At 38.8% G+C, this 12,606-nt stretch overlaps 1 protein-coding gene across 3 annotated transcripts in view; it reads right to left on the bottom strand.

Moving 5' to 3' along the window:
• Nucleotides 1-9,623, bottom strand: part of vangl1 (VANGL planar cell polarity protein 1) — a 36,487-nt gene extending 26,864 nt beyond the window's left edge. For 2 of the 3 annotated variants that reach the window (XM_067444067.1, XM_067444065.1), the window contains exon 1: nt 9,480-9,623. The gene's annotated coding sequence lies outside the window, so the exon portion shown is untranslated. Of the gene's footprint in view, nt 1-8,189; nt 8,288-9,479 lie in introns of those variants that run through there. The other variant, XM_067444066.1, reaches the window with a different exon arrangement.
• Between the last annotated feature and the right edge of the window lie 2,983 nt (nt 9,624-12,606).

Here is a 12,606-nt window from a genome sequence, read left to right as displayed (position 1 = left end):
AATTTTTTGTTATACTGGTCGAAACTTTCTTCACATCCTGATAACAATCAATAATAGTGTTCTAAGCATTACATATACATATATCTTCTATGAAAGTCTCAGGATAAAAAAAAATTAATTGTCCAAACATTGCATTCGGTCCAAATGCAATGATTGGATGTCTTACCTACCTGCCTACATATTTCCACACCCTGCTCGTGCAGACATCGCACATAATCAGCATGTTATGAGCCTATGCAGAGTTGTAGACAGTCACAGAGCACCACAAACAAACAGCAGCTGCCTTTTACAGCTCCTCCTGAGTCAAAATAACGTTCTTATGCTGCGTTTGCGGCAAAACCATTATTAAGAGATGGCAACCTGTGACATTCTATGTCTGAGAGAAAGCGGTTCATGTCCTTGTACTCAGAATTATGCGTTTCTATGGCAACATTGTCTATGCCAAAATGAATTTGCAGCAGTCAGGTGAGACAAGAGCTCTGTAAGTTGTGTATGCTCATTATTATTCCAATGTTATGTGCTTTAAAGTACAACTCCGGGGAATTTTTAAGTTTATCTTGATCGTTATACCTTTGTAAGTCTATAGGAAGAAAAAAAAAAAACGAACCGGATTTGTGCTTGCAACACAGAGTTATTACAGTTAATGCCCAGAGCCCCCACTCAGCTAAAACGGCAGCTATGGGGGCATAGACGTAAAAGGGTGTCTGTGTGCCTCTTAACAGAGTCAAAATGCAATTAAAATGTCTGTCCAACATGAACAGGGCCCTTACATGACAACGAGATGCGTTTAGCCTCTTAGCCATTGTTTAGATTCATCTAAACAGTGTTTTAGACGGCTAGCTGTATCTCGCGCTGAAGTCCCGTGGGAACTCAGCGGTAGCCGTAAAAAAAGGCAGTCCAGTTGGGAAGAGCGTCATGTGTGTAAAGCATGATTATTTTAATACTGCATATCTTTCCTCCGGTGGTGGAAATCTTTCTCTGCACTGGTGGTGTGCTTCATGTGTTTTGAAGGAGGCGTGGCTTCGGAGATGCTCTGAAGGGAGGGTGGGATCTAATGCTTTTAAAGCTAGCTTGCTAATGCTAGCCTCTCTGAAATTGCCTACCTGAACTTTAATACATTTAGGCTAACTAAACGTTCACTGCAAATATATACCCAAATATATACTTTATTCTTTAAGTCTATCAACATCTGTATATTTAGATATTCAGAACATCCTCTTGAAATCAGAAAAGAATGATTAGTAAGCTTTGTACTGTAGAAAGAGCTTGTGGTTTCCCTTGAATGGGATGACAGTCCCCTGCAGTTTATCTAAGAATTTACAGGTAATCTACAGATAAATTATGTTCCTGATCAATGTGTTGTATGTCAGTTTGCCAAGATAGCACTGACCACTTTCAAGTCTTCATTTCTCTCATCAATGGGAGAAATCTGACCTGGACAAGCACACATAGCATTCCACTGGGGTTACCTCATAGTGCCCTAAACACACACACACACACACACACACACACACACACACACACACACACACACACACACACACACACACACACACACACACACACACACACACACACACACACACACACACACACACACACACACACACACACACACACACACACACACACACACACACACACACACACACACACACACACACACACACACACACACACACACACACACACACACACACACACACACACACACACACACACAAAGAATTCCTCTAAAGTTACTCCATGTAAACTCATATGTACTAACAAAAAGTGTATCAAGTTAAGGAAGCTGGGGGCTTGGTATTTTTATGTTATTATATCCTATCATAAAGGAGAAGAAAGCAATTACAGCCAAATGTTTAATAACTTCAGTCAGGGTTCTTATCACAGTTTTTTTAACACTGTGTGTGTCGATCCATTACTATTCTGGAGACAACTCATGGGTTGCTGCATATTTCACAGGCCAAATAAATCTCTTTTGTAAGAAGCAGGAATGCATGGTTTTAAAGACTTTGATACGTGATCTGTCTAGTTGAACTGTTCAGAGGCAGTTGAAAATCTGAAATCTGCTTACAATATTCATTCTATTATTGGGATACACACATTCCTAATTAAGAGTGAATCGTTTTCTAATCTTACCAGGCTTACTCTGTTGACTTTAATCAGTTTTCAGAGTTCAGATAAACAATAAATTGGAGAACCGAACAGCAGGCCTGTTCAGCTTATTTCCAAACAAATCTTGTGCCTAATCTTTTTTTTCTCTGTGCTTTTTATTTGTATTTTTATTGAGATGTATCCCTTGTCTTTCAGATACAGTACATTATTGTTTACATATATCACAGAATAGCAATTTTATCAGAAGTTTACACAGAAAAAACTAAAGGAAAACAAAATCTGTCCATAGGAAGTATCCTTCTGTATACTGTGAGACTGTACACTGATTTGTGATAATAAAACCTCTCTCTGCTTTTTTCAATTATAAAGAGATATTTAAAGGGTTAGTTCACCCAAAAATGAAATTTCTTTCATTAATGACTCACCCTAATGTCGTTCCACACCCGTAAGACCTCCGTTCATCCTCGGAAGACAGTTTAAGATATTTTAGATTTAGGCCGAGGGCTTCTGTTCTTTGAATGTAAGTGTATGCACACTTGCTGTCCACGTCCAGAAGGTAATGAAAAACATCATCAAATTTGTCCATATGTGACGACAGTTGGTTATAGTTAGACTCTTTTGAAGCATCGAAAATAAATTTTGGTCCAAAAATAACAAAACTACGACTTTATTCAGCATTGTCTTCTCTTCCGTGTTCCTCAAATAAAGATTGAAACGGTCATGAATCAGCGTATTGATTCATGATTTGGATCGCGTGTAAAGATGTCAAACTGCTGAAATCACGTGACATTGGTGATCCGAATCAGCTGATTAATGACCGTTTAAATCTTTATTTGAGGAACACGGAAGAGAAGAAAATACTGAATAAAGTCGTAGCTTTTGTTATTTTTGGACCAAAATGTATTTTCGATTCTTCAAAAGAGTCTAACTAACCAACGGATGTCACATATGGACAATTCTGATGATGTTTTTCATTACCTTCTGGACGTGGACAGCAAAGTGTGCATACACTTACATTCAAAGGATAGAAAGCCCTCGGACTAAATCTAAAATATCTTAAACTGTGTTCTGAGGATGAACTGAGGTCTTCCGGGGAACGACATTGGGGTGAGTCATTAATGAAAGAAATTGTATTTTTCGGTGAACTAACCCTTTAACCCAAAACAAAAATTGTCATCATTTACATAAAATAATTGACTCATCCTCATATCATTCCAATGACTGCTTTTCTCTGTGGAACACAAAATTCGCCTGACAAGCCAGACCCATATCAAGATCTGGGAACACACCACTGGCAAGGCTTATTTCGAGGGACCGGATAAACGGTTGTCTTTCAAATTCCCTCTTCATGCAATAGGATAGCGCCACAACCAATCAGAATTGGAAGGTGACAGTCAGAGCATGATTTTTTAAATGTATATGAAATAAAAAACTTCAGTGGCATTCTTTGTTCTTTTCTCAAAGAAAAGCTAAACTCTAAGTCTTCCAGAGTTGCGGCCAAAGCCAATTCGAAAAACCACTGTTCGCCAGCAGCAACAATCTTCTTTGTTTACAAGCAGCAGGCAATTCACGCAGAACTGTCGCAACTCTTTGGTCATTATGTTAAGCCTGCCCCCCGACTCTATGATGTGATTGGCCTAACTATGACCCTGGCTGCAAATTACATCTGCTGCCGCTAGGGTGCCTATAGATAGCCAAATACAAAATATATTTTATAAATGCCTTTTTTTTGCCCATACAATGAAAGCCAAAAGGGGTGATGTCGCTTAGAGTAAAAGGCAACAGTTAAAACATTCTTCAAAATATCTTCTGGGTCGCAAATCGTAACATTAGTCTATATCTGGGCCTCATATCTCACTGGCACAGTATCTTAACCATTACATTCACAAGAATTTCATGGCTCTGAACATCTACTTAGTCCTTTTACAAACTGACTAATGTTTGAAGTGAATGCTGCAATAAATGTGGAATTTTCTGTTCCGCAGAAGAAAGTAAGTCATCCGCTGCAGAAACAGTGGCATATTTTAATGTGAGCTGATGGGCAGTTGCTATTAGAGCATATAGTCAGAATGTAGTGCTAACTGGAGCAGGAGAGTCCCCGGAGGCTTTTACATTTAGCCATCAAAACTCAGATTTTCACAGCCATTACACCTACAGAGCTAAGACACGTCATTTGACAGAGAGGCCCACTCAGCCAACGTAGCCTTTCACATATGCTCAAAGCGCTGAGTAATGCATATCATACAGACATGTAGAAACACACATGCATTGCACATGCAAGACTTTCACATTTGCCTTGCCCTAGAGGCAGTCATGGGTGATCAAAGGCAGAACAATAACATTTCTTCACCTACTAAACAAGAATACAAGACAGGCAGAATCAGAAAGCAGAAAGAACGAGAGCGAAGGGGGGAGGGACAGTGAGAGTGAAAGGAACAGAAGTAGAGAAAAAAAAATACACTGTAGTCTTCAGATTGAGCCAATGTGACTGACACATAAAAGCCAGAACACATAAATTGACATAATGCAGACCAACATAAAACAGTATATGTTTATATTACATATGAAATTATATACATGGGAGATCATTTATACATATCTGCAAATATCTGCTAACACTATTGCAAAGTTAATGTTAAATTCACCATGATTCTTATTTTTATGGAATAATGCAGTGTTTATTATAAATTATTTATCCATGCATATCATTATTTTTTTAAATTCATGTTCCCTCTTAATTTTTCATTTTTACATCTCTTAACTTATCTGACAAAAAATTTTCGGCACAAGGGTGGGACAACCTCACTCACTTGATTTCACTGCAATAGCAAACCACAACCGGCGATCAAATAAATTCCCGATGGACAAAATCAAGTCACATTTTTTCATGTCTGAGAAGCTGTTTCGTGCAGATCACAATAGGGGGGGAAAAATCATGCTGACTTTAAATTCACATTTCATGCTGATTTTTAATGTACTAATGTCCATTTAAAAAAAACAAGCAATGGTACTGGTGTTATGGGTGGCACAGGTTTGATTCTGGCTTGCAATATATACAAATACCATTTCTCCCTTATCCTAACAATTCCCTGCCACTGATATTAATAAATGTCTTCAACACACACTGGCTTTTCTCCAAGATTATCCTGGAGGTTCTCCTAAATTTGTGTGCATATTATGGTGCAATGGACAGAGGAGAGGCACAGCGAGTGGATTACGAAATAGAAAAATTGCATTATAGAGCCTTGCTCACTTTAATCTGGGTGTTGAAGCCAGATGGAAATTAAATAATTGTGTCAGAAACATTGGTAGCTCTATATTTAGCCAGCACACTCCAGTCCTACACAGAACAGCTCTCTTCCTCCAACTATCTGTCTCTAAACAGTAGATGTGGGGAAACCACCACACCCACACACACACACACACGCGCGCGCACACACACACACACACACACACACACACACACACACACACACACACACACACACACACACACACACACACACACACACACACACACACACACACACACACACACACACACATGTTGGTCTATGTGGTTTACAGGGACTCTCCATAGGCGTAATGGTTTTTATACTGTACAAACCGTATTGTCTATCCCCTTACACTGCCCCTGCCCCTAAACCTACCCATCACAGGAAACATTCTGCATTTTTACTTTCTCAAAAAAACAAAAATTAGTATGTTTTTAAGGCCATTTGAATTATGAGGACATTTGATATGTCCTCATAAACCACCTTTATAGTGTAATACCAGTGTAATACCCATGTAGTTATACAAATTTGTGTCCTCATAAACCACATAAACAGGCTCACACACACACACACACACACACACACACACACACACACACACACACACACACACACACACACACACACACACACACACACACACACAGGAATAGCAGTCAAAAACATCATAAAAGCTGCTGTTTATATAAGACTACTTCATAGTGTAGTCCTCATTTACTAGATGGGCTTTCATTCCTAAAGCACTTCATTCATGCGCTTGTGAAACTGGCAACTCTCAAGCTCACAGCCTCAGCAACACCACACTTCTGTAGTATTTGGATGGCTATAATTTTAACCTAGCTGTATAAATCCGCATTATTCTTTATACAAGTACTTTGCTTATTATTTCTAGATACAAGCAACACCTTTTTTGAGTTCTGTTGAGTACTTCATACTCTCTAAATAATAAAGATTAGCATTGAAGGTTGCATGTAGAACCTTAACCACCAGTGGAATTTCAGGGGCATTAAAAAGAAAAATTGATGTCCCTGCAATAAAAGACCGGCGTGCATCTATAAACTATTCATTCAATAACGTTGTGCAAGTTTACTGCAACAATGGAGTAGCAAACTTCACATACATTTGCAAACCCGGCGTTTAGTTGATACTGGTACACAACACACGTCTCGTGGACATCCTGTAAAATTCAACCAATCAGATGACGACTTTAAAATTCTTGAAGTGTTTCCAGGTAAGTGTGCCATATGTATGGCTAAGACTATGTTTGGAACAAATGGAAAACACCGAAACAGTTCTTATATATCATCACTGCAAACAAAAAGTATTTTTTTTAAGAGTGCTTACAGCTTTCCATGACTGAAAGGCCACTGACGCTGGCTGACTAGCCCATCATCTTTCCCATCGCTCTTCATCTCACTGTAAAAACACCCCATGCTTGTATGGTTAGCAGTGATTGCAGCTAAGGCCAACACAAGCTCTATTGACGCATTTTACAGCTAGGCTTTCCCTGTCATAAGTCTTGTTAACGCTCCTTCGCCGGGTGCTGTTTGAAGAAGCCTTTGGAATTGTTGCCATGGGTCAACATATGTTGTGGTGGACAGTATAATATCATATTATTAAATTAAAATGAAGTTTGTTTTTATGTCAGTCAGTTTCTCAATATTTTATCAAGTCCAATTTTTTCAGGCTGATATGCCTTTATGTATATGCTACTTTTTCAAAAAAAAACTAAGAAAAAAATGAAACGCTGAAGCATAAAACAATCCCATTTGAAAGACGTGCATGACTGTGACAAATGTGTTTGTAGCAATAAAAAGATGGTTTATAAATACATTATAGGTACTCAAACAACAATGTGGGAGACCTGTTTCTTTGCGGTGTTCTTGAGATAAAGTTTAGTGTTATTTTAGTGCATGTGGCATAAAACTTTTAGATAGGCCAATGCATAATTCATGCGCTGTCAGATATAAAATGCAAGAGTTTTACTGACAGATTAAAAGCCAGAGTTTGCAAGTGTGCGTTGTTTTCTGATGTGCAAAAGACATAAATGTCTGCTTTACAAGAAAGGCTGTCTCGTTGCTAATTTCCAGTGCTTCAAGGAAAAACACGCACTTTCTTCCACTGTTTATCAGACAAAGCAACACAGCGTACAACACATAGCAGAAATGCACATGCTGTTAAACTATCTGTATGCTAATTTGTTACTAACACAACACAAGGTTCAGTACTTTTTTGGGGGTTTCACAATTCAGGGATATAAGGGTCCAACATCATTATCTGGCCTACAGGCTACATTAGCTGGAAGTAGTTTCTAACCCACAAGGCACAAGGAAGCACACAGAAGGGTATTTATGTAAAATTTGAGCATGTGTGATTCTACATTCAATGCAATAGAAATGATATGCGAGATAAGATATACATATACATAATAACTTGTAGTAAGTAAGGACACCTGTATCTGAAGAAAACTGTGTGTGCTCAACTAAATTAATTCACATAATTTCAGTTTTTGAGATTTGGTAGGCCTATTCCACACTTGGGCTTAGAGAACAAACCCAGAGAAGAAAGTGAATTTAGGATGGTAAACTCACAATCATAATAAGCATACATACGTGTTTGTAGATTATGAAAAAGAAGAGAAAAAAAAGAACATTTCTATATTAATTCTCCAGACCCCAGTGTACCATTAAAGATCGTCAACCCCACCCATTTTTGGGTCATAAATACGATACCCTATAAACAAAAGAAAGGACATTAGTCAATCAGGATTAAAGTTAAACATACGCATCAATTTACCCTCTGACAACGTAGGCCTTATGTAAAAACGGCACAATGAGCCGTTTCATTCCTGCAAGCCGTTCGCTGTTTCCATGCGCACCACCACGCATTTAAAACAAAAAAGATCCGCTTTGACATAGAACATAATGTGTATATTCGTTTCATTTTGCAATAATGCGAGTGCAACCCCCTCAGCCAAAGAGCACTCTGTGATGAAGGAATGAAACGGGAACCGCAAGAGGTCATAAATCGCATGTAGCTTATGGGCGTAAATGATAGCGTTGGAAAGACCAGTTCATTTGAAAGAATCGGTTCGTTTGGACAGTTCATTTTAATGGACAGGTTGAAAGGAGATTCACCGATTCGTTTCATAGCTCATAGCGCTCCAGAAGCAATGTTGCATTATGCAACAAAAGAAAAAAGAGACAAAAAGAAAATGTAATAACAAAATTAACTAATTTAAAAAAAAAACTTTTATAAACACTAGATCATTTCAATTAATGTAGCCTATATGAACACAATTTAGCCATACTCAATGATTTTTATTTTATAATTCCGTGGTCATTCTATTATTAGATAGTATCATTACTTTCCCCAGTTGTAAAACTATCAAGGTCCCTCTTTATGAAATGTTTTGTCAATCCATCCCTTTGCTTTGCTACTTCGAGACAGAAAGGTTACATTTGACTCGGCTCAAAAGAACGATTCTATGACGAATCGGGCATCTCTATGGATACACCACCCAAGTCAATGGAATGCCAACCATGTGCTTTAAAAAAGGGGTATCGCTGCCTCTAACATCCGATAAATACACCAACAAATAGCTAGCTACTACAAGCACTCTACGCTGTGCGAGCGTGATTCCACCCAAAGGCATTTGTGCAGGCGGCTCGATGCCATGAGACACAAGATTAATGATCGTATTAAGAAGTCAGCCCTTTGCACAATAAGAAAATGTGTTTTTATAATGCGAGGAAATTTTACATAAGATGCATCTAAAGCGTTATTATATCTAAAGTGTAATGTATCGATAGTATTGTAGTATGATTTCCACGGTGAAAATAACGGGTTAATTCGTCTCGTCAGGAAGCATCAATAATGATTTTCGTTGTAACCCTGTCATAAGGACAACAATCAATACTCTGTATGAGCAATGACTGAAATATGTCATGATTTTAGAGACAGCAGCGGGGCGTGAGAACTTTAAGCATGCATCGCTGTGTCTTCTAGCGGCAAAAGGTGATCACTTGTATTTAGATCAATGCAGGGAGCACAAAAGAAAAGACAATAGGTATAGTAGAAACTTACCTAGTGGTCACGCCAACATCCTCAATAAAATGATCCGATGATCAATACACTATACCCAGATTTACCCGCTGTCATGCATTGCGAGCAATCTGACGGCTGTAATGATAGTGTCCTTTACAGGCGGAGCACAGATGATGCACTTTGGTAGAGGAGGTGGAGGGACTGAGATTCATTACAGTGTGCAGCGCTAGGGGGAGTTATCGCATCGCGCGCGCGCGATATATATATATATATATACATATATATATATATATATATATATATATATATATATATATATATATATATATATATATATATATATATATATATAGAGAGAGAGAGAGAGAGAGAGAGAGAGAGAGAGAGAGAGAGAGAGAGAGAGAGAGATTCTCAAACAATTCCTGAACCATTTTTTGCTTTGTGGAAGGGCGCATTATCCCGGTGAAAAGCCACAGCCAGCAGGGATTACCATTTTCATGAAAGGATGTACATGGTCTGCAAAAATGTTAAGTTAGGTGGTACGTTTGGGTCAAAGTAACATCCACATGGATGGCAGGACCCATGTTTTCCCAACAGAACATCTTCCTTAGTGAACCCTGGTGCCATGTGTTCCCCAGGTAAGTGCCAAGCCATTCATGTGATGTGAAAGAAAATGTGATTTATCAGACCAGGCCACCTTCTTCCATTGCTCCGTGTTCCAGTTCTGATTCTCATGTGCCCACTGTTGGTGCTTTCAGAGGCGGACAGGGGTCAGCATAGGCACCCTGACTGATCTGCGGCTATGCAGTCTCAGACATAACAAACTGCGATGCACTGTGTATTCTGACAACCTTCTATCAGAACCAGCATTACCTTCTGGAGCAATTTGAGGTACAATAGCTCATCTGTTTGATTAGACCACACAGGCCAGCCTTCGCTCCCCACATGCATCAGTGAGCCTAGGCCACCCATGACCCTAGTTCACCACTGTTCCTTCCTTGGATCACTTTGAATAGATACTGACCACTGCAGACAGGGAACACCCCACAAGAGCTACAGTTTTGGAGATGCTGTTTTCGTCTGTGTGTGTGTGTGTGTGTGTGTGTGTGTGTGTGTGTGTGTGTGTGTGTGTGTGTGTGTGTGTGTGTGTGTGTGTGTATTAGGGCTGTCAAACGATTAAAAAAATTATCTAAAATGATTGTCATGAGTTAACTCGCGATTAATCGCAATTTAATCACAGATTTTTATTTGTTGTAAATGTATCTTAAATTAAGTTTGTTAAGTAAAGTTTTTAATACTCTAATCAACATGGGTATATTGACAAATATGCATGCTTTATGCAAATGTATGTTTATTATTAGTGAAACCATATAATACTTATTCAATAATAATCAATAAAACAGCACGAAGACTAGATATGTATCAAAGGTAATAGATGTTTATCAAAGAACTTGTTCATGTCTCTTAAGCCTAGTTTAAAAATTCGGACCCACTTTATATTAGGTGGCCTTAACTACTATGTACTAACATTGTAATTTATCATTTAATACAATGCACTTATTGTGTACATACATGTTTTTACATTGTACTTACATTTTAAAAAATACCTGCATGTAATTACATCTGTAATTAATTTCTGTAGTTACATTTGTAATTACACAGTTGGCACTTCCCTTACACCTAACCCTACCCTTAAACTTACCCATCCCACCACAACTGTCCCTAACTCTACCCATATCCACCTCAATATTAGCAAAAGTGCTTTGCAATACAATTTGAACACAGTAAGTACATTGTACTTATTTTTTGATGTAAGTACATAGTACTTAAGGCCACCTAATATAAAGTGGGGCCAAAAATTCAGAATAAGCAGGGATTTCTCTCATTTTAAGAATATAATTAAAGGTAGTATTCCTGGCAGTTTAGTTCAGAACAGTGCACAGTTCGTATGAAAAACTTGTAATGTGAAAGCTGTCATGCGGACCTTTGAGCACACCAGTACCACACCATGCCCGGAGGAGGTCCATATTGCATGAGTAGGAATATAGTGTGGCCCCTTTAAGAGAGGCGCGCTCTCTATTGAACTGCCGGTATTTTGCGTGTGCGCGCCGAACTATGCCTCGATACACGTGAACAGTGTGAGAAACGGAGCGTTCTTGTTCAGAAGAGTAACCTGTGCATTCGTTTTAGTCGATTGTAATGCATTTAGTTCAATATAACACATGTACTGTAAGTGGTGATGTTTTAGTGATTTACCTCAGACATGAGCGAGAGTGAGCTTCAGTGTATTCACGCATCTCGCTTGGACTGCAAAGAATGTGCTCAATGTAAACAGACTTTTCTTTCGACCTGGTGTTATGGTTAAACAGAAAATATGGTAGCTTAAAGGCAATAACTAAACTTTTGGTTTAGAATATTAATGATAACCATTTTCTTTCCCTATAGTGTTTGCTGCTCGCCTGACGTGGTCGTACTCAATTCTAGTCAGAATATGAGTCTGAAATTGCTCCATTGGGCTGTGATTATGAGGCGAGTTTCAACCGAACCAGGAAAGACATCAATTGGATAGACCGACAACCAATCAGAGCAGCGAAGCGGCATTGTCAAAATGTCAACAGAGTTCAGCTGCAATGTTGCCAAGTCCGCGTTTTTTCTGCGGGTTGTTTTCTATGTCCGCGGGTTTAAGCGACTATTATGTGATATATAAACCCATGAGTGCGAATTTTAGCAGGGAACCTTGCCAAAATAACACACATTCCCCCCCCCCCCCCCCCAAACGCCATTTGTTTTCCCCGGAGAACCCCGAGAAGATATTTTTTAGGGCTATAGTTGGCGGGTTTTGTTGTAAAAACTTGGCAACCCTGTCTGCACCCGAGCTGAAATCAGGTTGGAATACACGATCTTTGACGGTGTTGTAAAAAAATAAATAAAAATTATTGATACACAGAGTATCCAACATGATCATCATTTCTGAGAGAAATTGTGATGGTGAATGCAGATACAAACAATTGTTTAAGCTTAAGCTTAAGCTCTCCGTTTAGGATTTGAGTAAATATAATCTAAGCCCCTTTGATGACGTGGATGATTACGTTACTGTTGATCATCTGTCCATCATCGTCTAAAGCCCTCCCTGATGATTTCATTGGTCCAAACAGTTTCTGTTCGA

This window comes from Pseudorasbora parva, chromosome 5 (assembly GCF_024679245.1).
Source record: "Pseudorasbora parva isolate DD20220531a chromosome 5, ASM2467924v1, whole genome shotgun sequence".
Lineage (NCBI taxonomy): Eukaryota > Metazoa > Chordata > Actinopteri > Cypriniformes > Gobionidae > Pseudorasbora > Pseudorasbora parva.
Note: the sequence above shows the minus strand (reverse complement) of the source record. Positions and strands in the feature narration are given on the sequence as shown.